The sequence below is a fragment of the Bactrocera dorsalis genome, chromosome 4 (genome assembly GCF_023373825.1).
Source record: "Bactrocera dorsalis isolate Fly_Bdor chromosome 4, ASM2337382v1, whole genome shotgun sequence".
Lineage (NCBI taxonomy): Eukaryota > Metazoa > Arthropoda > Insecta > Diptera > Tephritidae > Bactrocera > Bactrocera dorsalis.
This window is the reverse complement of record NC_064306.1, coordinates 64,554,268-64,582,068: the sequence shown is the minus strand read 5'-3', so window position 1 is coordinate 64,582,068 and position 27,801 is coordinate 64,554,268. Positions and strand designations below refer to the sequence as shown.

The 27,801-nt window shown below is 34.5% G+C and overlaps 1 protein-coding gene across 6 annotated transcripts in view; it reads right to left on the bottom strand.

The window, feature by feature from the left end:
- LOC105225177 (programmed cell death protein 4) overlaps window positions 1–23,031 on the bottom strand; it is a 42,133-nt gene extending 19,102 nt beyond the window's left edge. Inside the window, exon 1 of one of the 6 annotated variants that reach the window (XM_049456423.1) lies at window positions 22,805–23,031. The gene's annotated coding sequence lies outside the window, so the exon portion shown is untranslated. Of the gene's footprint in view, window positions 1–1,525; window positions 1,781–1,804; window positions 1,939–2,295; window positions 2,441–8,132; window positions 9,182–22,804 lie in introns of those variants that run through there. The other 5 variants (XM_049456421.1, XM_019989861.3, XM_019989860.3 and 2 more) reach the window with 5 other exon arrangements.
- Window positions 23,032–27,801: the final 4,770 nt, after the last annotated feature.

Here is a 27,801-nt window from a genome sequence, read left to right as displayed (position 1 = left end):
GCGAAGGCAATCTTGACTCACTAGATCTTCGTCTAGAATGTATTTATGTAATATACATATATGTATATATCGTATGCACATAAGTATGCTTAACTAAATATCACAACTGGGCGATAGTTGACGCAAATACAACCATCCATACTTATAGAGGCATGGCTTGGCTTTTGAGTGCACCGACTTACTGGCTGCCAATTGCGAAAATATTTTACGCACCGCCATGCACTTAAAGCCAAAGTACTAGTTGAAGGTTTGTTTTTATCTACATTCTATTTACACTCGTATCCATTGTAGTTATTTATGTATGTTTTTATGCTCTTTTCGAGTTTAAGGCCTTAGAAGTGCGTCGCAGTTGGCTCGCTTTCCATATGAATGGTACTTACGTATGTATGTATGTATGTTTGCATGTATGCTCGCCGGTTCTGTCTGAAAAATCAAACTATGTGTCAGCTTTGTCGCTTCATAAACGGAATTCTTTTATTTGTTTTGTCTGCCAAGTTTAGCACTATTTGCATAGTAAAGCAAAGGCGTATGTAGTTAAGATCAACACATTTGAACAAGGAATCATTCTTATAATAATAAAAAAATATTAAAAAATAGTAAAAAAAATTAAAATTAAAAAATAAAAATAAATTTAAAAAAATAATTAGTTAATTAAATAAAAAAGATAGAAATTATAATAATTAATTTAAAAAAAATTAAATAAAATCAAAAATTTCAAAGAAAAAAGAATAAATTTAAACAGAATAACAAATATTAAATCAAAACCGACCGATTGCAACCGAATTTGGAGAATTACACATCAAGAAGCAATTAATTTAACGAGATAAAACTTTGCACACCAAAGGAGTTCAAGCCCCTAAGTACCTAATATGTTAACCCCAGTTTGACTTTTGACCGAAATTATCGGTCAATGTGTGAGGTATATAACTAAAATGCAGAGATTATAGTATATCTGTTTTAATACTTCCTTAAGCTCCCATCTACCTAACATAACGATTTTCGAACTTCCAGGTGACTTTATACCGTATATATGGGTCAACGTGTGTGTTAAGATGTTAAGGGAAAAAAAGAAGTTTTGCTAATAACAGGGTATATTTGTCCAAAAATTGATAAAATTGGGCAAATCTTAAAAATTTCTTGGATTCCTATCCTCTGGTTGACGTTTTGTGCCTTAAGATATTTCCCGGACTCTGATTCTGGCAAATTGCAAGAGTATAAAATGTTTGGTTGCACTCGAACTTAGCTTTTCTTTACTTGTTATTATTATATTTATTTATTATTTTTTTGTAATATCAATATTTTTCAAAGTTTAAAATCCGTAAAAATCGAAAATATCATAATACTGCATAATAAGAACTATACAACTCTTTCAAAGATAAATATCAAATGGCTATAAAAATAATATGAAATACTCTTAAAACTTATCAAAAGTTTATTTATAGCACCAAAACAAATACACATACATATGTACGACTATGTATGCACATTCTTGGAGTACCCCCTATCAATAAAGGCGTTTACTTACGAATGCATTGTTGTGGTTTGAATTGCGGCGCAATTAATTTAATCAAAACGAAACTGTTCGATAATGAACCGAACCGAAAATTTACAAGCTCCGGAATTTCTTATATAAAATACGATAATGTATTTGTATTTTATTTCGGTTATGGTATAAATTGAGTAATAGCCATTAAACCATAAAATTATAAAGAATGAAATAAAGAAGTTACATTTATAAAAAAATTAAATTGAATAAAGGCAAAGGGAACCACTTCAATGTGTTCTTATAAGAATATATACTTACTTAAGAAGTATACTTGGAATGAACTCGCTGAAACGATGTGGAACAAAACAGGTACAACATTAGTTGGGCCAAAACCTCAAGGAATCTTGCTCGCCACATGTATTTACAAAGACATCATACGACTTTTACTATACACCGCCTTAGAGAAGAGCCAAGAACTTTTAGTTCAGTTTTGTTATTATAAAAACAACAAATACGTACTAATTCCTTAACTACCGATTAGTAGCAGGTAAATTGTACTTTATTCAAGAAACAGAGTAAGGGACGGAACTAAATAGGATTTACATACACATTTGGTCAACACCAAGTACCTCCAAAAAATCACTAAATCGACTGGAGACTATTTAAAACTTCGAAATACTAACTTTTATTGCCACATCTTACACATGAATAACAACTCTAAAAAAATAATAACTTGTTAAACTAATGAGTTTATTATATAAGTTATTTAAATAAAATTGTCTAGTTATCGCACATCCGACCTGACCTACCACAAAATCCGCAATTGCATTTAAATTAGTTTTACGTATTCACACGCGAGCCAACACTTGTATGTAACTATTACAAACGCTCTGTCACGGCAATCAAAACACTTACAAGTGGAAATTTCTGCTCGAGCAGATGACAAGTGGAACTTACGAATTCGGATAATTCTAAAAATATTGCGCAGTTTTCCGTAAATAGCATGGAAATAAAAGGGGACTGGTAAGCGGGAGAAGAAAAGTTGCAGCTATAAATGTCAAAAAAGCTCTAACTATATTTAGACATACAGACAATATAGTATATAATCACACTTTGCGATTACAGCTTCTAACATAAATAATACGGGAAAGGAACGAGAGGCTTGTGAGTAGCAGCTAGGCACGCCCAATCTAATCTAACAAAGTCTTTTGAAAACGAAAGTGAAGCTTCGTTGTAAAAATATATAAAAACAAATATACAAAATACATACACACATACATATATACATAAATTGGTGCATATACATATGTATAGGTGAGCACGACAGAGCAGGTGCAGGAAGAAACATTGTAGTGGCCGTGAAATTTGTGAGCAGCGTTTGCCGGCTAACTGATAGAGACCAGCGAGCAGCAGCTTTTACACGACAAATTAAGACGCAAAATAATTTTCGGAACGAACGCACCACCAAAAGGCAATAAAAGTAAAATACAAAAATTAAATAACATTGTAATGAAAGCAAAACATATCAGCAACGAAATTTTCAAGGTTAAACCGGGCGAAATAAACATAAAACCAGACAAGAGAGCAGGCACAAACGAAAAGGCACATAGCAAACAAACATACAAACATACTATTACTTATATGTATGTATGTATATATTTTCATATGTATATCAAACAGATTGGACTGGAAGATTGAGTGCGACAGAATGCTTGGGGCGCGACCAAGGGTGGAAGCTAGTCGGGTACATGTGGAGCAGGGAAAGGTGGGAACGAGCGGATGTGTGCTTGAGTATAAAACATGGTAATGGTAAACAGAAACCGGTTACAACAAAAATAACAATTGTTTTTGATCGCACGTCAACAACAAAGTACTCTGGAGTAGCTACCCTGTAGGGAAAAATTAGTTGGTATGCTCAGAGTGTGCCGGTTCGACTTGTGGCTTGAACTGTATTGAAACTGATTTCAAGATTTTATCAATTAGCTTTTTTGTTAATACGCAACGATTGTGACCCGATGAGTAGATTCATTATTTGTAAAAAAGTAAAGGGGAAAGGTCTGCAACATTTTTGCAGAGCAATATGAAATCAGAATCAACCAGAGCGGCACGGAATGAGTTTTTCTTCTGTGAATGAACTATTTACTCATGTTACATATTAAATTGATTTCATATTCCTAAGTGCTTCATATATGAATATGAAATTCGATATATATTTAAATAAGTACATAAAAATACATACATAATAAATATGTATTGAAAATTCAAATGCGCGGCATGAATAAATTCATATGTATGCACACTATATACTTCATAGGCAAGCCAGGACATTTGCAGGCGCCGAATTAGCTTTTTACCTGCTCAAAAAAAACAAAAGATACAAAAAGAGTAAAATATAAATAACATGCAAAGGTCTTCAGCCTACCTTTATATGTATATATCAAAATAAAGTCAAAATTACAGCATTTCATATGGTTGGACCAATAACTTCCACAACAGGCGGTTTTACGAACAAATTCCGACTTATATTCGTGGAAAAGTTAAATGCTGTTATTTTGGAACTATTTTCAAAATTTTAAGACTAAGCATTTCCAGTACTTAAGGGGATCAAGATCAGAGATATAGTGGTCGCCGCAAAACGTCTTTTTTGAGAAGACCCCCCGAAGATCTGCTGTAGTTCCTTTCCAAATCAACATTGTTACTAACACTAGGTCTTTACGGTCTTCCAACTGTAATTAACACCTTAATCATGGGTTTTATAAGCCCTTTTGAAAGCCTCAATGCTTGAAAAACTTGGGCATGATCTCTTGCGCAAACTGCCAGTTTTGCGATATGGAACAGGAAACTCCAGAACACCTGATTCTAGATTGCCCAGCAATATGTAGAGGCAGACTCAAGGCCCCAGGATCCGTCTACGTGGACAGAGATCACACCACCTCCATCGCGCCTAGCAAGCTCCTGGAATTATTCAGAAAACTGGACCTTTGTAGGGCACAATATACCATAGGTCGCAGTGCAATACCTCAAATATTTTCTTGCTATCAATTAAATAGCCTTAATTGATTTCTAAAATATGATTTCATATATTTTCTTTCTTTTCTGGATATCATAACATTTTTTAGGTTATATTTGTTCAAAAAATTATGATTTCAAATTATTAATATTTGATTGCGTCTCAACTTAAAATAGTTCTAGGCATTTTGAGTTTATGTTACAAATTGCGAGCTAGCTATTCCGACATCATGACTTTGGTCAGGTTTTGGTTATCAAAGCTTGAGTTTAGTTTTGTATGATATTTGGGTACTGATTGGCAGAAGCCAAACACTTTTAATTTCTATTCTGGCCCATTTTATGTTGATTTCAATGTGAGTATTAAGATAAATATTTTCTTTTTTCCTAGCATAACTTACTCTACTAATAAGACATTCTTTTGGTGTCACTGTATATACTAAAGCTTTGAGGGTAACATATTTGTATGTGTGTTCATTTCTGGAATCACTTAAGGGAGTATTTTATATAAAAAAAAAGAATTTGAAGTATGTGCATGCAAGGATATGGGGAACGCACAGCGCATGACCTTGAAATTTTGTATGCAACAACGCACTATGTAGTATATAATGTATATGGGCGTGTTGGTTATATATGTATGTATGTATACCAATATATTCCAGCAATTTAAAGCACCACATACCTAAATACAACAGGATATTAGACGGCAAACGAGATTTTGTTGGAACATGAAACTGCGTCGCAAAATTAAACGCCAGGCATTCTGAGCAGATGTAATATCAAATAGCGGGCTGTGAGTGGAAAAGCACAAAATGTTGGCGGCAAAAGCAATTACTTGCGTACAACACGAAACTTTCGACGGTTTTGAGCAAGGCGTGATATTTTAGACTGAATTTACTGGCTTTTAAACAATTTTTTCAAATATTTTCTTTTATTTCCTTAGTTAAAACTGAATAGTGCGTCGCAAATAAAAGAATTTCGGCACTTTAATTATGTATGTACATTCATACTGATGTACGTATTTACATACATAAGTATGGATGTGTTTGATTACGTATGTTTTCGACGATCAAAAGTTTAAATGAAAATAAACACGAATTGTGCGCCAAATGGATCGCTGCCAACAAGAGCGCACGCATATTTTCTACCCAAACAGCCGACAGGGGCTGTAGGTGTGGGACTGGGTAGCAGGCGGAGATTAGACGCCCGAAACTTATTTTTGTTGGTGTGAATACTAGACAGCTAGCCGATGATGTTTTGTTGCTACTATTACATATTCAGATATTACTTCACACTTACACAGACACATTTTTACATATCTACTTATAAATTTTTATCGCTGTGACTTTTCGGCCATCACAGCTACCTTTTAATATTATGCAGTATTTGTTATGCTATGTTGTTTGTTGTTTGTTTGTGACAACATGTGATTATTATTATTTTTTTTCGTTTTCCGTTTCTACAATTTGTCTTCATATTCTAAGTTAAAGTAGCCAAAAGCAAAATACACTTAAAAACAATTTATTACAAATTATATGCAAACATATAAACATTCATATCACAATTGATTTTGTTGGTGGGTGTGTACTCGGTTCGGCGGTCTGCCGCCGTCAATTTTATCACGTAGGCCACCATAAAAGAGAAACAAAAACAACTAACAAGTGTAGAAGCACAAAAAACTTAAATAAAAATAGGTGTCAGAATAAAAAAAACTAAAGGTAAACAACAACAATAGCCCCAACATGACATATTTATGTACAGAGAATTGATGAAAACACATTATTTTATTTTAAAAATTGTTTTTGCAGGCCTTAATTGTTGTTGCAATTGTGACCCAATTTCGTTTATTTACAGATAACACATTCCTTAATCTCGACTAAATTAAAGAATATCACCGAAAATAAACTTTCTTTGTTTGTTCTATTAGTGGTGAAGAGACATTTTGGCAGTACTTTCCAGAATTATATACATAAATAAAAATCTATTTTTTCTTAAGCATTTAATAACAAAATACATATATAATTTTTAATATTCACACTGTGTTATTAATTTGTATGCTTATTTTAGAAAACCAATCGAAGAAAAAGTTATTCAAGCGCCATAAAGCAAAAATTTTATGAACCCTGTCAAAGTATTTTGCTTGATTGTCTACAATTAAACTAGTTATGTATGCATAATGGCTAGAATTTTCGATAAACAACTTCAAGTATATGATTTTCATTTGAATAATTATGCATCTCATTAGTAACTGTTCTATTTAACTATGAAAACTAATTGAAAAGCAAAAGCAAAAACAACAAAGTTAATGAACATCTAATAACAATCATAAAAGAATTAGTCTAATTATGCTACTACGTATCAAAACAAAAATCATTTTCTACAAGTTTTAGCCGATATTGAAATAAAAACACCTATCACCTTTGGACTATTTATTTTTATTTTTTTTTAACTACGCAAATTTTACTAAAGTAGTGAACAGACCTTTCACTTTCATTAAGTTAACGGGTATACGGTAGTTACGTCTAATTTGTCAGAGGGTGTGTTGACTGGCACACATAAAAAATAAATACTAATCAAATTTATTCTATAGCAAATCTCCAAAAATTCGAGTTCCAAAGTAAACAGATCAAACTTTTATTGAATATTTGTGGGAATATTTACCAAAATATTCTGTAAAACTGCAAACACGTAACTTTTGTGGTTAACGAATGTTGAAATTTAATTTTGCCAACGGAAATTGCTTTTCATTGCATTTCCACTGCTGACCAAGCAATAAAATTAATATTGCCGAGACACCACAAACATCAAAACTTAATAATGAATTTTTAAAATAAAATTTATATTTCAGAGCCAACAATCGGAACATTTAATGCAGACGTTTGTGTCTTTCAATGTTTGAGAATTTTTTGCCTTCGCCTGCTTCAATTGCATAGGTTGGAGGTCTAACCATGTTGCTAACAACAGCAATATGTATAAATTGTTCATAGTATATATAAATACCTATTTTCTACCCATTAACATTTTTATGTACATACATATTTGTACTCTTGATTGTTTACCGCGTAGCACAACAACCGTGCAGACCGGCAAGGCAACGAATAATATAAAATTTTGTCGCCCTTCTCCAATTCGATTTGGTGGTGCGGAAGCACATTCTGGAAAATTCCATACAGTTTCATCATATTTATAATATAACATTACGAACATTAATTACATATTTAAAACAAGGAAAATAGCACGAATAAAGCAAAATACTACTTTTAAGACATATCCGAATATTTTCTTTCAGAAATATGTGTTTTCATACACGACAAGTCGAACTGGATAAGAATAGAATACAACAGCTCGTCAATGGTGGCACAAGCACATGCATCTACATATCCCACATGTGTATACATGTCTATTTATTTATCTACAATAAGAAGCAAGCTGCTTCTTATGTCCCAAGTCAGCTATAGCCACGATGGCAAGTTTCTTTTGATAGCCTCACAATCACGTTGTAAAAATTAGGTACCTGTGTACCTAAATTCTAGAAAAATCCATTACCAAATATTACGCCGCTGTCAGCGGAAGATTAAAATTAACAATAAATTGGCTAAATAAAATAAAACAGTATTGAATTTTTTATAGCAATGCCTACCTTCTACTTCTTCGACCGAAGATTTATTCTCCAAATAGTTGTCTATTGGCTGAGAGACATGCAATCGTTGAGATTTGGTTTATTTTTACAAAACTTGTAAGTGTAATCACAATATACACATTTAAATAATAATTTTTGCCGATTAACTGCAATTTTTCTTACAAAGTAATCGCGCAAAGACACTGGAGTTCTCGTTTATATTAAGCAATCTGTTCAGTTATTTTTCCTTTCCTTGTGCACAATTCTTTCAATACTATTCTTGAAGTTTTCGTTTCACACAGCAATGGAAAAACAGGATTTTCCCAATTGGATTTTCGCAAAGCATGCAATTGTATATTTATGCTGAAGAATGTAATTTTTAAATGACTGCGCGGGACAGGAAATAATTTTTTGGCAAGTCTTAATTGCTCGTTTTTGTATTTTTATAAGAAGTTTTTTACATGAAGTTTTTTTTAACAAGCTTGTAAGCAAAGTTTATTTTTATAATTACTCTTTGACAAGTGATGAGTGTGATGGAAGAAAAACAAATCGCGAAAAACAACACATACGCACTTAGGTGGAAATGCAATAAAAAAAAGAAATGCCTTGTTGCCTTTTTCCAAATTTGTGACTTTCTAGCGAATTAGACACAAATTGGTTTCGCTATTGCTTTTGCACATCAAAAGCAAACACTTATCGACTTCTATTTGCTGCACTAGTATTTTTTTTAAAGTTACCCAATTATTATTAGCACAGTAATTACAGCAAAACTTTGAAGTTGAAAATCCAAATGCTAGAAATTCACTCAGCTTTTAAGCGCTCAAATATTTAAAGAACTATTCAGCTTGTGGCCAATTAATCGTGTGTTCGTACAAGAAATTGCTACAAAGCAGCTAACCGTCAAATGTGTTCCCCTCAATTATACGATAGCAGGGTTGCACTAAAAGTAGCAAGAAAAGCGTGCAATGGAATACTGTATAAGTGGAAGGGGAAGGCGAAACAACAAATTTTACAATTAAAAAAATTTGTTAACTGCTAGTTTGTTACTTTATTATTGCAATAAATCGTTAACAATGCATTATTGTTTAATCCATGAAAAATTTATACGTTCTCAGTTAATCAATAAAAATACAGTTCTGCGATTTCTCCTCTTACACATTTCCGTTATTTCCCCTCTTTATACATATTAATTTTTGTCACATTCGTTTCGTGATTATTCCATATTTCGCTGCTCAAACGCCGCACTTTAACACGTAGCTCTCTCGCATGTTTCTCAACGTACGGTTGCCAGATAATTCATGAAATCTCTTAAAGAAAATTGCAAAATATATAACTAATTTTTGCTCCACTTCGCTTGGTCTGTGCAAAAGTTTTGTGACCTATTTATCGATCCTTGGAAAAATAAAAGCCTGGTGAACTGTACCTTCTCACTTTAGCTTCAAACTAATGTTTTTTGGCTACTTAGAGAATACTTGGTCTAAGATCGATAGTCGTGAGATGCCTGAGTCATATGTAAAACAGTCGTTTTTGGCCACTCCCAAGTGAATGGGGGTCAGAGAACTTTCGTCACTTGCGAGAATTTCTACACATGGCTCCAGCCTCAAAAATGTTTACAAATTGTTAATTTCAACCATCAAATCACGAAATACTACATTTTCGTAGTTAGCGAGCTGGCAACTCTCATTTATGCCCGTTTACAGCTAATTTTCGTTTGTTTTGATTTTGCTATTTTGTTTCCAATATTTCGTTTCCATACGAAATTAAGTCAATTGCAAATTATGTTCGTTGAATTTTATACATTCAAAAGGCTTTAAATGTACTTAAATTATTATTAATCAACTTATGGATAACTTTAGCAATAATTATTCAGTCCCTTTAATACATCGTTCTCTTGTTTAATTATGCTTTATTTATAAGTGCGTTTCGGCACGTAGCATCAATTACTAATATAATAAATAGGGGTATTCTCTTGCTCTTGCAAGATTGCAGATTGCAAAAATACTACACCGAAATATACAAGGGCACGAGAGCACCCATTGCAGAATCTAGTGATATATGAGCGACTGATTCGGTCAATTTATTGTAAATGACTATTGTGCATGGCTATTGTGAATTGGCGCACCTTCTGCATACATTTTTAACAAAAAAAACTGTAACAAAACTTTATAATTTAAATAGAAATTATAAAATCTAATTAAAATTTGCCTTTCTCAACAGTTTAACGACGTAATATGTCTTTATGTAAAATGGCAACTACAACAGGGTTGCAATTTTATTTTTGCGTGACATTGCACGCTAATATACACGGGTTTTGGTCTGACATATTTCACAGCCCTTGCAAATATTTTTCTGCGTGTGTTTGTTGTTGTGCCGTTGTAAATTTGCAATGCTTGCACCGTGCACCGGGTTTTGCAAGAGCAAGAGAATACCCCTATAGTAATTTCTAAATTTTAACATGTTTTTTCAATGTTTTTTTAGGAGACAGCAATCAACGCCACTTCTCTCGTTCAAGAATACATGGTAGGGGTATTCTCTTGCTCTTGCAAGATTGCAGATTGCAAAAATACTACACCAAAATATACAAGGGCACGAGAGCACCCATTGCAGAATCTAGTGATATATGAGCGACTGATTCAGTCAATTTATTGTAAATGACTATTGTGCATGGCTATTGTGAACCTTCTGCACCTTCTGTATGCATTTTTAACAAAAAAACTGTAACAAAACTTTATAATTTAAATAGAAATTATAAAATCTAATTAAAATTTACCTTTCTTAACAATTTAACGACGTAATATGTCTTTATGTAAAATGGCAACTACAACAGGGTTGCAATTTTATTTTTGCGTGACATTGCACGCTAATATACACGGGTTTTGGTCTGACATATTTCACAGCCCTTGCAAATATTTTTCTGCGTGTGTTTGTTGTTGTGCCGTTGTAAATTTGCAATGCTTGCACCGTGCACCGGGTTTTGCAAGAGCAAGAGAATACCCCTAGTATTTAGATGTTGCTCTTATTTCCAAAGTGGCAGCCCGCATTGGCGTACGTGACATTTGCTACGCATTTGAAGCGTGCGCTCTGGCTGTGAGTACGTTTAGAATTCGAATTATAACAGGGCGACTACATCATAAGTACTAACATTTGTAATTTTATTATTTTTTTCAAATAAACTCTTTGGAATAATTTATCGAGGTTACCAATAGCTTTAGCAGCTTCAAGCTTCTACAGTATTCTCAAATATAGTTTGTCATTTGTTTTGATTGTAAAATGTTAAAAATTAATTTACAATGAATATTTGACAAATGCAATCATTTAAATATTGCTCGGCTCGTGTCTTGACTAAAAGTTTGTGTCGTGGGTGTAGGAAACATAAACAAGCTTTTGTGCGCTCAGATTCAAATTTCCCCACGTAACCTGTTGTTGTTACTTGCAGAACACAGCGGAACTGTAGTATAATTAATCTTCTTTTGGTAACTCGAGCGCTTCCTGTGCAATTTTTGTAGGTTGACTCCGAGGACGTCGGTCAAAAGAAGAAAGTTGACAAAAGTTTCTTTTATGAAATTTTCTTATTGTTGTTATAGCGGCAGAAATAATTCTTGATGTAATTTCGTGGAGGATGGAGCCATGTTGACGCAAGTGTGGAGAGTTCTTTGAGACGCCATTCACTTGGGAGTGGCCCGAAACGATTCTTTTACATATGGCTCAAACAGCTCATGACTCCCGGCCTTAGATCAAGTATCCTATAGGTAGCCATAAAGCATCCGCTTGAAGGTGAGCTAAAGTGGGAAGACGAATCATCCCTCCCCAAGGTTGGGTCTGGGACCCATCACGTAAAAAAACACCCCAAAGAAAAGAACAAACCAGTCTACAAATAAAAAAATAGAAGAATTTCGAGGAGTGGTGCCGAGTTGACAGTCTTTGGCCAGATCAAAATTTTGTCCGTTCCGGCTACTCTCTCTAAGTCTGCTTCAAGCAAGTCTCGACTGATTTCTATCAAAGGTATGAAGGGTCATATGATCCGATTTTTTATCTGACTAAGTACTGTGAGATCGAAAAATACCTTGAAAATTATTTGTGGGATTTCCAGGGATCCAGTGATATATCGGTATTTGGACTTTACTCTACTTTTCGAAGATATTCAAAAACACACTTTTGCCATTAATAAGATAGCGAATAGGACATCGAGCTCTTGCAATAACAATGTCTTCGTAAAAAATTGGACATCTTGTCTGACGGTCATTATATATACACAGATGTGTTTAGAGGCAAAATTCTGAGAGAAGTGTTCTTGGGTAAATCACATTAAGTGATTTTTTTGATAATTGTGGTAAACACGAGGGCCGACTTCACAAAATACCTACCTTCGAAGTTGAACTTGAGAATCTATCGAAAACTGAAATGAAAAATATATTGCGAATCCCGAGTTATATCGTCACATCAAACCCCACCAAAACCCAGAAGACACCAATGAAACAATAACAAAAAATTATTAAATTTATTTTCTTATTGTACTTTATTATTTTTATTGACTCATCAAATTTAGAGCATTGCAACAATTGTAATTGATACTTACATACTTCCTGTTTACCAACTTTTATACAATTATTATTGTTTTACTGACTCATCAAATTTCTTTGCTTATTTACCTTCATGTAAAATTAATTTAAGAATAAAGATTATTATTGGTGTAACTTTCAAGGAGACAAGGTGTTTTATTTAACGAAGGAACATAGTAACATAACTCCCGCGAAAGTTTCGGCCGATACTGGTACCAAGTTTATGTCATCCAATTCGGACCAAAAATATTCGGTTATTCACATGACGTGCCGGTCTTGATCACCAGGGAAGAAGTACGGCCTAATGACGCCGCCGGCCATAAACCTCACCAAACTGTAATTTTTTCGGGTGGCAATGGTGACTCATGGAATACGTGTGGACTGCAGCCTGACCAATAACGCATATTTTGCTTATTGACGAAGCCATTCAGTCAGAAATGAGCCTCATCGCTGAAGATGATTTTTCGATGAAAATCCGGATCAGTTTCAAGTTCTTGCTCAGCCCAATTCACGAACATACGACGATTCTGGTGGTCAAGCGGCTTCAGTTCTTGCGAAAATTGGAACTTGTCAGGATGTAGGATGTTATTAGGAGACGGCGGTTACGCTGGCTAGGTCGCGTCGTCTGAATGGACGGAGACCACTCCACTCCGAAAGTATTCAACGAGGAAGACCTCCTTTTCATTGGAAAGACCATTCGGAGAAGGACCTGTCTACACTTGGAATCTCCAATTGGTTGTAAATTCGGTTATAACCGCATAAGCAGTGTCTACGCCGGTAAAGATAAACATATGTATGTGTGTATAATCTATTCAGGAAAATGGTCATTATCTACAAGTGCCTGATGATAGCAGATCTCTATAGATCTATTTTCCAAGAACATTTGTGCTCTTTGACAATTAAGCTTGATTTAATTAGAAAATTTTCAGGAACACAAACTGTGTGGGAAAACCAAGTAATAAAAACAAAATAATAACATGTCAATAATCGAACTACAAAATAATGTAAATTATATATGCATACATATGTATATATATATATGTATATTTTTGTTTGTTTTCGTTATTTTGTTAGCGACTATTCGCATTGCATCTGCCGATTCAGCCTGCCTTATTCTTATCGCCGTTTCTATTTATATGAAACAGGTGAGTGTATGAGAGAATTTCATTTAAAATTTTATTCTGATTAAATTGCATAATTTTACGAACAAATTCCGATTTATGTATATTCGTAGAAAAGTTAAATGCTGTTATTTTGGAACTATTTTCAAAATTTTTAGACTAAGCAGTACTTAAGGGGATCAAGATCAGAGATATAGTGGTCGTCTTTTTGAGAGAATCTCCCGAAGATAAGCTGTAGTTCCTTTCCAAATAAATATTTTTACTAATACTAACACCCCTATCATGCATTTCGATTACGTTCCCGCTCTACGCTCCGCCGGAGCCGAAATTAGGTATTGTTACGAATTTACTGCTTGCTAGTTCACTTTGTTAGGTTCGTATCTCTGGATTGACAAATAAAACCAAAACTGTTTAATTTAATTCAACAACTCTTTATTTCACAACTCGTCTACACTATAGCAGTTTACCTTAGCACTGATTGATTACGTTGGCGCTGCTACGGCTTATATAGCCACGCACTTCTCGCTGATGCCGACGTGTCCTTCTAGAATATTGCGTCTGGAAATTACCAGAACATAATGCTATACGGCGCCAGACGCAAGCAGACAGCCGCGACGCCAGATTCAGCAATTATTTAAGTAGACAAGCAGACAGTGCGGCGCCAGATGTCTATTGTTTCGACAAGCAGACAGCCGCGGCACCAGATGTCTACAACAAGACAAATGCTATTCTATATACCTACAGCTATTGTTCATAATACAAATACAACTTAATACTACTTTTGTAACAGTATCATGCGTTGCAATTGGATTGAAAGAAGAAGAGGAAGAGCTATAACTCTTTCGAAATCAGCTGTTTGCCTTGAAATATGTGAAACTGCTGTTCAAAGAAAATAAATAAAAGTAAAATTTTTATATTGTTATTATTTTTATTTAACGTAACTATGGAATCTTTATCCGCGGCGATATTACTGGTTGAGGAGGAGAGCAGCGCATCTCAGAAGGCTGGGGTGAGAATTGAAAGGAAAAGATTACGAGATATGTATGTGCGATCCCTTCCAGATGAATGACGGGCTGTAAGTAATTGCACGTGAAAGTAGACATTTTTCTACAATTTGTTTACTTATTTAGATTAAAAAAAACTTTCGTCTGAATAAGGACGCATTGAAATATCTCCTAGATACGTTTGCGGAAGAGACGACGGCAAGTAAATTTGATGCTACCTCTTTCCAAAAAGCCTGCACATCTTCTTTAGGACGCTGGTGGAAACCGTTGGCTATATCTAGCTTACTCTCCATCATATCTGCCAATTTTCCATATTGCTCTGGTGTTGTTGTTTTTGACCTAAAAGCATATCAAAAAACATCACTAAAACTGGAAATATCGTGTGTTCTAAATACTTGAAAAATATGGGCGTGATCTGTTGCACAAACTGCCAGTTTTGCGACGTGGAACAGGAAATTACAGAACCCCTGATTCTAGATTGCCCAGCAATTTGTAGAGGCAGACTCAAGGCCACAGGATCCATCTACGTGGACAGGGATCACACCACCTTCATCGCGCGCAGCGAGCTCTTGGAATTATTCAGAAAACTGGACCTTTGTGTACAAATGTGATATAGTGTAGGGCACAATATACCATAGGTCGCAGTGCAAATCCTCAAATATTTTCTTTCTATCTATTTGAAGCTTCATACAGGGTGGCTGATGAATTTTTCTACATTAAGAAACTCAAATAATTTTTTTTCATTGCATGGAATTCATTTTTCTTTTATTCATGTTAAAGCTCATTCAATTTTATTAAATATAGCTTAATTAGTTTTAAAAATAATGGAATTTAAATGCCCCCCTGCTCGTTGATGCATGTGCGGCATCTTACCAAAAAGTTGTTCGTTACTGCTTGGAGAGTTGAGACAGGGATAGCCGCAATTATGTCTCGAATGGATTGCCTTAGTTAATTCAAATTTGTTGGTTTTGCTTTGTAGACTTCCTGTTTGCAATAACCCCACAAGAAAAAGTCAGGTGCAGTAAGGTCAGGCTACCTGGGTGGCCAACGGAGTTTCTGGATATCAGCTTATTGGGAAATTTTCGTCGCAATTCTGTCATAACAGGTTGGGCTATGTGAGGATAAGTCCATATCTTTGTGCATAATGGACTGTAATGACTGTCTGCTTACACCCATTTCAGCAGATAAGCTTCTTGTCGAAACACGTGGATTGTTTTGTATGGCAGCAGCTACAGCAGCGATTGTTTCCTCCGTTCGAACTGAAGGGTTTCGATGGTAAGGTCTTCTGTTGACTGTCCCATGCTCGCCAAAATTGTTTACAAGTCTCATTATGATAGCAGCCGACAATCCAAATTCTTGTTTCAGTGTCCCAGTTATCCATTTTTGTTAAATGTAAAAATCTGCAAAATAAAAAAAAAAAATAATCAGATTCATTAAATAGAAAAAAAGTTATTTAATTTTTTCTTGGTATCAAAGTTTGAGGTTAGTTTTGTATGATACCGATTAGCAGAAGCCAAACAATTTTAGTGGCTATTCTGGCCCATTTTATGTTGATTTCAATGTGAATATTAAGATAAATATTTCTTTTTTTTTTCAAAGTGTAATTTACTTTACTAATCAGACATTCTTTTGGTGTCACGGTATATACTAAAGCTTTGAGGGAAACATATTTGTATGTATGTATGTCTGTGCACTTCAGGAATGACTTAAGGGAGTATTTTATATAAAAAAAGGAATATAAAGTATGTGCATGCAAGGAAACGCACAGCGCATGACCTTGAAATTTTGTATGCAAACACGCACTATGTCGTATATAATGGATATGGGCGTGTTGGTTATATATGTATGTATACCAATATATTCCAGCAATTTAAAGCACTACATACCTAAATACAACAGGATATTAGACGGCAAACGAGATTTTGTTGGAACATGAAACTGCGTCGCAAAATTAAACGCCAGGCATTCTGAGCAGATGTAATATCAAATAGCGGGCTGTGAGTGGAAAAGCACAAAATGTTGGCGGCAAAAGCAATTACTTGCGTACAACACGAAACTTTCGGCGGTTTTAAGCAAGGCGTGATATTTTAGACTGAATTTTCTGGCTTTTAAACAATTTTTTAACATTATGTGAAATTTTTTCTTACATTTCCTTTGTTAGAACTGAAATGTGCTTCGCAAATAAAAGAATTTCGGCACTTTAATTATGTATGTACGTTCATACTGATGTACGTATTTACATACATAAGTATGGATGTGTTTGATTACGTATGTTTTCGACGATCAAAAGTTTAAATGAAAATAAACACGAATTGTGCGCCAAATGGATCGCTGCCAACAAGAGCGCACGCATATTTTCTACCCAAACAGCCGTCAGGGGCTGTAGGTGTGGGACTGGGTAGCAGGCGGAGATTAGACGCCCGAAACTTATTTTTGTTGGTGAGAGTACTAGATAGGTAGTCGATGATGTTTTGTTGCTACTATTACATATTCAGATATTACTTCACACTTACAGACACATATGTATGTATGTACATTAGAGTGGGTCAATTTTTTTCTCGACAAAGCGGTTATCAAAATCGTAAACTACGATGAATTCTAAGAAGATTTTCCAAGGAACCATGGGTCTAAAATGAAAATCGAGCCTCCGGTTTTTAGCGCGAAAATTTCGTATATTGTATTTTGTAAAAAAAAAAATCCAATTCCTATTCCACTGTCGATTGTTTGCTTGTTTTGTAGCTATCGAAGCTAATTTGCTCAAATTTGGTATGTGATGTTGTATTTAAGCAGAAAATTCGACAGTACAGAAATTTTTTATAGGGGGCGTGGCACTGCCCACTTATGAGTTCATATGCATATCTCTGGAACCACCCCACCGATTTCGTTCAAATTTGGTACAGTAGAGGCCCGCTAATCCGGATCAATTAAAACCCACCCCTATCCGGAATATAAGGGAATCCGGATTAGCAAAGACATATCAGAACTATGTATGTATTAAGAAAAAATATTTATAAATTTCTGTTTGTTTATTATAACAAATAATACACATGTTTCAAAAAACAAACTTAAAACAATACATTGAAAATAAACGTTAGAAATTTGTATGTATCAAGCGGTGTAATAAAATTCTAAATTTAATTGAAAAAATCGGTTAATTTTGTTTGGTGAACGCTTTTTTGTTCTAAGAATACACAAACTGTCCGATTCAACGTTATTTTCCTCTGACCATTGTATACATTAGAGATGGCAAATATTTGAGTACCTGTGACTTTGTCACTGCTACCTAAAAATCACTGGTCACAGCTGTGACAAGTTTCCTAAAGTAGCAGTGACAGGAATTAACGAACAAAGTAGCAGTCACAGTATCACATGAAAAATTGCGACTGTGACAAAATAGCATTCACAGTATCATATGAAAAATTACGACTGTGACAAAATAGCATTCACCGCGGAATATAAAAAATTGCGACTGTGACAAAGGAGCAGTCACAGTATCATATGAAAAATTGCGACTGTGACAAAATAGCATTCACCGCGGAATATAAAAAATTGCGACTGTGACAAAGGAGCAGTCACAGTATCATATGAAAAATTGCGACTGTGACAAAATAGCATTCATCTTGGAATATAAAAAATTGCGACTGTGAAAAAGTAGCAGTCACAGTATCATATGAAAAATTGCGACTGTGACAAAATAGCATTCACCGTGGAATATAAAAAATTGCGACTGTGATGAATTCATATTCATTAAAGCTATGAATTTTCTTCAATTTTAGATAAGTATAAATAGGTTAACATATAAAAAGTTAATTTATCTTTAAACGGGTAATATTCATGTACAAATTAAATTGATTACAGAAACCTCAATGCTATAGTAAAGCCAATTATAAAACTCTTAAAATTGCATCAATTTATATAGTAATTTAAAAAAACTTATAAAAAGTATTTTATAAGTAACGAAATATTTTTAAAAGTAGTTTTTCGTTTACTTTAAATAGCTTCTATTGAGTGTCCTTATATTGAAAAAAACCTTCAGAGAATATATTTAGTGCGACTTTAAAAATGTGCGTCTTAAAAAATAACGAATCATTTACATTAATTTTTGTACGAAACTGTTACAAATCAGTTTACTTATACTTAATAAAAATTAAAGATGTCTGTGTCAAAAAGAACCAAAATGAGTTATGTGTGGCAATTTTTTAAAGAAGTGGATGCTGTTTTCTCAAAATGTGATATTTTGCCCTTCTTTTCCATTTAATGTAAATATTTTTAACACTATTTAATTTTATCTTTTATGTATGTATGTACTTTGTATTTGTTGATTTTCTAAAAATGAATTTACTATGTTAATTTCTGTTTATTCTAATAAATATGTACATTGTACCTAAATGAAAAAAGGAAACAATTTTGTTCTACTTTATTGGCCTATGTTTGTTACAATTTTTATTCTAGTCACAGTCACAGTTTAAAATCACTGCTACTACAAAGTCACAGTCACAAGTAGCAGTGTTCCTTAAAAGTCACAACATCGCCCATTAGTAGTATACAGGTGCTGAAGCTTTTAATAGCGTCTTCATGTTTAGCTTTTGGTTCATTGTTTTCGACTTCTTCAACGGAGGAATCGTCGTCACTATGGAGGGGTAAATGGTCGTTATCTCCAATAAGCCATTCACTAATTTCAGATTGTGGCAGTTGATGATTGTTATTATCCATCCTCTGCAACAAAGGTCCGATTTCTGTTAGCTCTTGTGCATCTTCACGCTGTGACGTCCTTTCTTTGAGAACAGACAGAAAAATGCTATCATCTGGATCCTCGTCGGCATCGGAATTTTTTTCGGTATTAACTATATCGTTATTCCCTGAATAGAGAAGAATTTTTTGCCAACATTTTGCTACTATATCAGACGACAGCTTGTCCCAAGAATTCGCAAGCAAAAAAAACAGCATTCTTTATTGTGAGATTTTTAATAACTTTGGAAACATCATTTTCTTCCAAAGACAGGATATGCACCAAGAGGCTTTTGAGATAATACAATTTGGTTAAGCGTATTGCGTTTTGGTCCATTGGTTGGATAAGAGCTGTGTAGTTAGGTCGAAGAAATATGGTTATAATTTTACCATTATCGCTCGTAAGCTGCGCAACCGATGCGTGACAAAAAGCATTATCAACTAGTAAAATAGCTTTTCCATCTAGGTTGTTTTTCGCTTGAAAATCTTTTACTTGTTTGACAAACGACTCGTGAAACCATTTTACGGAAATAGTTGAAGTCATCCAGACATTTTTTGTCGAGCAATATTCAACTGGAAGATCGCTACAGTTCTTAAAAGCTCTGGGATTTTCCGCTTATCCAATGACCACCATTTTAAGTTTATGTGTGCCATCACCGTTTGCACAAGCAAGAAATGTTACTCTCTCTTTAGAGGTTTTTCTCCCTGGAGCACTTCTTTCTACAGCAGACACCCATGTTTGATCAGGAAGTAATTTCCAGAATATTGGGGATTCACACAAGTATGAAACAAAGCGCTCGCATAAGTGGCGAAATAAAGTGCGAAGCGAATGTAGTGAATAATAAACATGTGATCCGGATTAGAGAATACGGATAGAGAATGTCGGTCCGGATTACAATGGACATAATAGAAATTTTGAATTTTTTAACTCTGTCCGGATTACAGTGGAATCCGGATTAGGCCGTGTTCGGATTAGCGGGCCTCTACTGTATACATATTACACAATGCCTACTGGAAAATGATCGAAATCGGATAATAACCACGCCCACCTACCATATAACGGTAATTTTTGAAAACACTAAAGATCGGAAATTTTAATAACTGTTGAGGGGAAACATCTTGAGTTTGGTATTCGGTGTTGTATTGCAGCCAGAAATTCGACAATATGAAAATTTTGGCATGTCACCGCCCACTTTTGAGTGCATATGTAAATCTCTGGAACTTCTTTATCGATTTCGACTAAATTTGGTACACATTTTAGATTGTACCTAGTTAGGTGAGATTATGAAAATGATTAAAATTGGCAAAAACTACGGCCACCTCCCATATAACGGTATTTTTCTGTACGGTCACAGCTTGATGTTTTCGGCTCCAGTAGTTGTTACTATTTTCCATTTCATTTATTGAAAAAAAAAAAAACAAAATGAAAAGTTTCTCGTTAAAAACCGGAGGCTCCGTTTTGATTTTAGAGCCATGGTTTCTTGGGCAAATTTTCTTAGAATTCATCGTAGTTTACGATTTTGATAACCGCTTGCTGCATTTTTTTTGCTCCATACAAATTGACCCACTCTAATGTACATATCTACTTATAAATTTTTTTTTGCTGACTTTTCGGCCATCACAGCTACATTTTAATATTATGCAGTATTTGTTATGCTATGTTGTTTGTTTATGACATGTGATTATTATTATTCTTTTTAGTTTTCCGTTTCTACAATTTGTCTTCATATTCTAAGATAAAGTAGCCAAAAGCAAAAATTTTATGAACCCTGTCAAAGTACGAGTATTTTGCTTGATTGTCTACAATTAACCTAGTTATGTATGCATAATGGCTAGAATTTTCGATAAACAACTTCAAGTATATGATTTTCATTTGAATAATTATGCATCTCATTAGTAACTGTTCTATTTAACTATGAAAACTAATTGAAAGGGAAAACAAAAAACGAAAACAGCAATGTTAATGAGCATTAACAATCATAAAATAATTAGTCTAATTATGATAGTACGTATCAATACAAAATCATTTTCTACAAGTTTTAGCCGATATTGAAATAAAAACACATATCCCCTTTATACTATTTATTTTTTTTTTTCAACTGCGCAAATTATACAGATCTTTCACTTTCATTAAGTTAACGGGTATATGGTAGTTAGTTTTAAGTATTTTTCAGAGAGTGTGCTGACTGGCAGAGGGTGTGTTTCCTGGCACAACGGCTGTTTTTGGACGACCTTCACGGAATTCGTCTTTGAGCGAGCGTCGACCACGATTGAATTCGTTGTACCAGTTTTCCACAGTGCTATAGGATGGTGCTTCATAGCCACACAAAGATTTTAGTTCATCGATGCTCTCTTGTCGTGGTAATCCACGTCGAAGGTTGTGAAAAATTATCGTACGAAAATTTTCACGAGTTGATTCCATTTTTTGGCCGAGATGAATTTTTAATTCCCTGCAAATAAAACAATTCACGATTAAATGACAAAACGTTCTAAGTGATGTTATGCTAAAAATGTCAAACTTTCCAATGGAAATGTCAGATTGCACCTGGCAACACTTAGTGTTGCCTAGGCCAGAACTATATATAGCAGCACTCGTAAAACATAAATACTAATCTAATTTATTCTGTACCAAATCTCCAAAAAAAATCGAGTACCAAAGTAGACAGATCAAACTTTTACTGATTTAGGGAATATTTACCTAAATATTTAAATATTTTTATGTACATACATATTTGTACTCTTGATTGTTTACCGCGTAGCACAACAACCGTGCAGACCGGCTAGGCAACGAATAATATAAAATTATGTCGCCCTTCTCCAATTCGATTTGGTGGCGCGGCAGCACATTCTGGAAAATTCCATACAGTTTCAACATATTTATAACATTACGAACATTAGTTACATATTTAAAACAAGGAAAATAGCACAGATAAAGCAAAATGCTAATAAGACATATCCGAATATTTTCTTTCAGAAATATGTGTTTTCATACACAAGTCGAACTGGATAAGAATAGAATACAACAGCTCGTCAATGGTGGCACAAGCACATGCATCTACATATCCCACATACATGTCTATTTATTTATCTACAATAAGAAGCAAGCTATAGCCACGATGGCAAGTTTCTTTTGATAGCCTCACAATCACGTTGTAAAAATTAAATAAATTCTAGAAAAATCCATTACCAAATATTACGCCGCTGTCAGCGGAAGATTAAAATTAACAATAAATTGGCTAAATAAAATAAAATAGTATTGAATTTTTTATAGCAATGCCTACCTTCTACTTCTTAGACCGAAGATTGATTCTCCAAATGGTTGTCTATTGGCTGAGAGACATGCAATCGTTGCGATTTGGATTATTTTTACAAAACTTGTAAGTGTAATCACTATATACACATTTAAATAACAATTTTTGCCTATTAACTGCAATTTTTCTTACAAAGAAAGCTTTTAAGTCCTTAAATTTTTAAAGAACTATTCAGCTTGTGGCCAATTAATCGTGTGTTCGTACAAGAAATTGCTACAAAGCTGTTAACCATCAAATGTGTTCCCCTCAATCATACGAAAGCAGGGTTGCACTAAAAGTAGCAATGAAAAGCGTGCAATGGAATACTGTGTAAGTGGAAGGGGACTGAAATAATTTGTTAACTACTAGTTTGTTACTTTATTATTGCAATAAATCGTTAACAATGCTTTATTGTTTAATCCATGAAAAATTTATGCGCTCTCAGTGAATCAATAAAAATACAGTTCTGCGATTTCTCCTCTTACATATTTCCGTTATTTCCCCTCTTTATACATAATAATTTTTGCCACATTCGTTTCGTGATTATTTCATATTTCGCTGCTCAAACGCCGCACTTTAACACGTAGCTCTCTCGCATGTTTCTCAACGTACGGTTGCCAGATAATTCATGAAATCTCTTAAAGAAAATTGCAAAATATATAACTAATTTTTGCTCCACTTCGCTTGGTCTGTGCAAAAATGTGTGTACTATTTATCGATCCTTGGAAAAATAAAATCCTGGTGAACTGTACCTTCTCACCTTTCAAACTGATATTTTTTGGCTATTCAGAGAATACTTGGTCTAAGATCGGAAATCATGAGATGCCTGAGTCATATGTAAAACAGTCGTTTTTGGCCACTCCCAAGTGAATGGGGCTCAGAGAACTTTCCTCACTTGCGTGAATTTCTATACATGGCTCCAGCCTCAAAAATGTTCACAAATTGTTAATTTCAACCACCAAATCACGAAATACTACATTTTCGTAGTTAGCGAGCTGGCAACTCTCATCTATGCCCGTTTACAGCTAATTTTCGTTTGTTTTGATTTTGCTATTTTGTTTCCAATATTTCGTTTCCATACGAAATTAAGTCAATTGCAAATTATGTTCGTTGAATTTTATACATTCAAAAGGCTTAAAATGTACTTAAATTATTATTAATCAACTTATGGATAACTTTGGCAACAATTATTATTCAGTCTCTTTAATACATCATTCTCTTGTTTAATTATACTTTATGTATCATACATACATATGTACTTAGTTATGAAAATATCAGCTGGTTCGCGACCACTGCCCATCTTCCAACTCATTTACATATGTACATATGTATGTATGTACGTATGTATTTAATATGAAAATGCTTTCAGATACATACATACATATGTATATTAGGAATATACATATACACTCATGTAAGAACATTCAAAATGTGGCTCCAAGTTAATTGGAAACTTTTTATTACGGCGCCTTAATTAGGTCGTTGACTGGGGCAAAAAAAAATTCATATAACGTTTAATATCCTATATTATCTTATCATTATAAATAAGTATATCTCATTTCCATAACCTTTTTTGTTGTAATTATTAAGTTAAAAACAATTCTCATTATTTCCCCTCCCAGCAATATATAGAACATGTTTTCGCTGCTAAATGCGTAGCGATTAGCAAACCGGTAAACTGCGGTGTGTTCCCCTTATTTACCATTTCATCGTATGTTTTGCTATTTCTGTTGTGATTTCGATATTCTGCTGTAGAAAATTTCCCCTTTTCTAATTGGTTTTCGCTTCTTTCTAAATACCCCACCTAAATTAAGGAAATCCAGAGAGCGCAAGAGAGTATTCAAAAGCAATACGCTCTCATCTTATTGCCATGCTTTCAGCGTTGCCGGCAAATAACTAAACTGAATTTATTAATATTTTCGAATATTCTGTTTTTAAAAATTATATAGTATTTTCTAAATTTTTACATGTTTTTTCAATATTTAGGAGACAGCAATCAACGCCACTTCTCTCGTTCAAGAATACAGTATTTAGATGTTGCTCTTATTTCCAAAGTGGCAGCCCGCATTGGCGTACGTGACATTTGCTACGCATTTGAAGCGTGCGCTCGGGGTGTGAACAAGATTCGAACTCGAATTATAACATGGCGACTACATCATAAATACTAACAGTTGTAATTTTGTTATTTTTTTTTCAAATAAACTCTTTGGAATAATTTATCGAGGTTACCAATGGCTTTAGCAGCTTCAAGCTTCTACAGTATTCTCAAATATAGTTTGTCATTTGTTTTGATTGTAAAAAGCTAAAAATTGGTTTACAACAAAATATTTGATTATTGCAATCATTTTAACATTGCTCGGTTCGTGCCTTGACTAAATGTTTGTGTCGAGGATGTAGAAAACTATAAACAAGCTTTTGTGCGTTCAGATTCAAATCTCCCCACGTAACCTGTTGTTGTTTTCAAGGAACTGCGTTTATGGATTAATGTTGTACAGTAGAGGCCCGCTAATCCGGATCAATTAAAACCGACCCCTATCCGGAATATAAGGGAATCCGGATTACCAAAGACATAAGTATCAGAACTATGTATTAAGAAAAAATATTTATAAATTCCTGTTTGTTTATTATAACAAATAATACACATGTTCCAGAAAAAAAAACTTAAAACAAACCATTGAAAATAAACGCTAGAAATTTGAATGTATTAAGCAGTGTAATATAAATTCTAAATTTAATTGAAAAAATCGGTTAATTTTGTTTGGCGAACGCTTTTTTGTTTAACCTCCATGGAGGGGTAAATGGTCGTTATCTACAATAAGCCATTCACTAATTTCAGATTGTGGCAGCAACAAAAAGTCCGATTTCTGTTAGCTCTTGTGCATCTTTACGCTGTGACGTCCTTTCTTTGATAACAGACTATAATTATATCGTTATTCCCTGAATAGGGAAGAATTTTTTGCCAACATTTTGCTACTGTATCAGACGACAACTTGTCCCAAGAATTCGCAAGCAAAAAAACAGCATCCATTATTGTGAGATTTTTAATGACTTTGGAAACATAATTTTCTTCCAAAGACAGGATATGCACCAAGAGGCTTTTGAGATAATACAATTTGGTTTAACGTATTGCGTTTTGGTCCATTGGTTGGATAAGAGCTGTGTAGCTGCGCTCGTAAGCTGCGCAACCGATGCGTGACAAGAAGCATTATCAACTAGTAAAATAGCTTTTCAATCTAGGTTGTTTTCCGCTTGAAAATCCTTTACTTGTTTGACAAACGACTCGTGAAACCATTTTACGAAAATTGTTGAAGCCATCCAGGCATTTTTTGTCGAGTAATTTTCAAGTGGAAGATCGCTATAGTTCTTAAAAGCTCTGGGATTTTCCGCCTTTCCAATGACCATCATTTTAAGTTTATGCTTGCACAAGCAAGAAATGTTACTCTCTCTTTAGAGGTTTTTCTCCTTGGAGCTCTTCTTTCTACAGCAGATGCGGATTCACACAAGTATGAAACAAAGCGCACGCATAATTGGAAAAAAAGTTTGTGAGCAAAGCATAAAAGCGAATGTAGTGAATAATAAACATTTGATCCGGAGAAGAGAATACGGATAGAGAATGTCGGTCCATTACAAGGGACATAATAGAAATTTTAAATTTTTTACCCCTGTCCGGATTACAGTAGAATCCGGATTAGGCCGTGTCCGGATTAGCGGGCCTCTACTGTATTTGAGATTATAATCTAAAACCAAAACGACGAAATTGCTTGCATGACACATCGGAACTGTAGTATATTTTGTATAATCATAATTTGATAACTTGAGCGCTTCATGTGCAATTTTTGTAGTTTGACTCCGAGGACGTCGGTCACAAGACCGATTTATGAAGTCTTGTTGCAGCGACATAAATTATTCTTGAATTAATTTCGAAGAGTTGTGCCGAGTTGACAGTCCTTGGCTAAATAAAAATCCGTGCCCGTTCCAGTTACTTTTATCTGACCGTCGTTCGAACGGTTTTATATTTGATGAAGTCTCTCCAGCTCTGCTTCAATCATGTCTCGACTAAGTAATCATATATGGTGCGGTATCTTGAGCCTCAAAAGCATCGCAGACTTTGGTATGGCTCCAGCTATCGAAGCATCGGCATGTCGGGACTTAAAGTCATGCTTGAGCTCAGACCGCTTCACTTAGTAATCGGTCAGGTAACCAAAGACATACTGCAGAAAAGTTTGGCAGTGGAAAAGTAATCTCATCCCAACTTACCCTTAGCAGTAAGACGGAATAGAATGATTCCACTCTGGAGGGCCTGCTTAGAAATGATACCAGCAAGTGGTACAGCGACGATTTGAAAACGTCGGAGGGAATTGGTGCAGAAGTCGCAAGGCCGCGCACCAAACTCTCCATACCTATGGAAACCATACTTAGCGTCCGGTCACAAAGGGCTCTTTAAGCTCAAGAAGCACTTAAACAACATGGGCCTAATTCCTTGTGCTAATTGTCGATTCTGTGACAGGGAGCCTGAAACTCCAGAACACCTGCTAATTGACTGCAAAGCAGTCTGCAGACGCAGAATAAAAGCCCCTGGATCCATGTTCCCAAATAGGAATCACATCGCCTCACTATCACCTAGCAGTATATTGGAAATTATCAATATGCTGAGGCTAAGTGCGTGCTAGTGACTTAGGAGAGGGCGCAATAGACCTTAGATCGTGGTGTAATCTCTTTATCTTAAGATATTGAAAATTATTTGTGGGGATTCCCAGGGACTCAGTGGTATATCGATTTTTGGACTTTACCCTCTACTCTTCGAAGCTAGAACTTGAATGATAATTTGGTTCATATATTGTAACAGTTTTTGCGATTACGATGTTTTGACTTAAAGCCTGATATTTGTGTCAGTTAAAATTCCTTTTAAGATAATAAAGCAAGAAAGCAATTAAAAACTAATTATAATGTTGTTGTTGCGGAAGTATAAATAATCCACATAAACACTA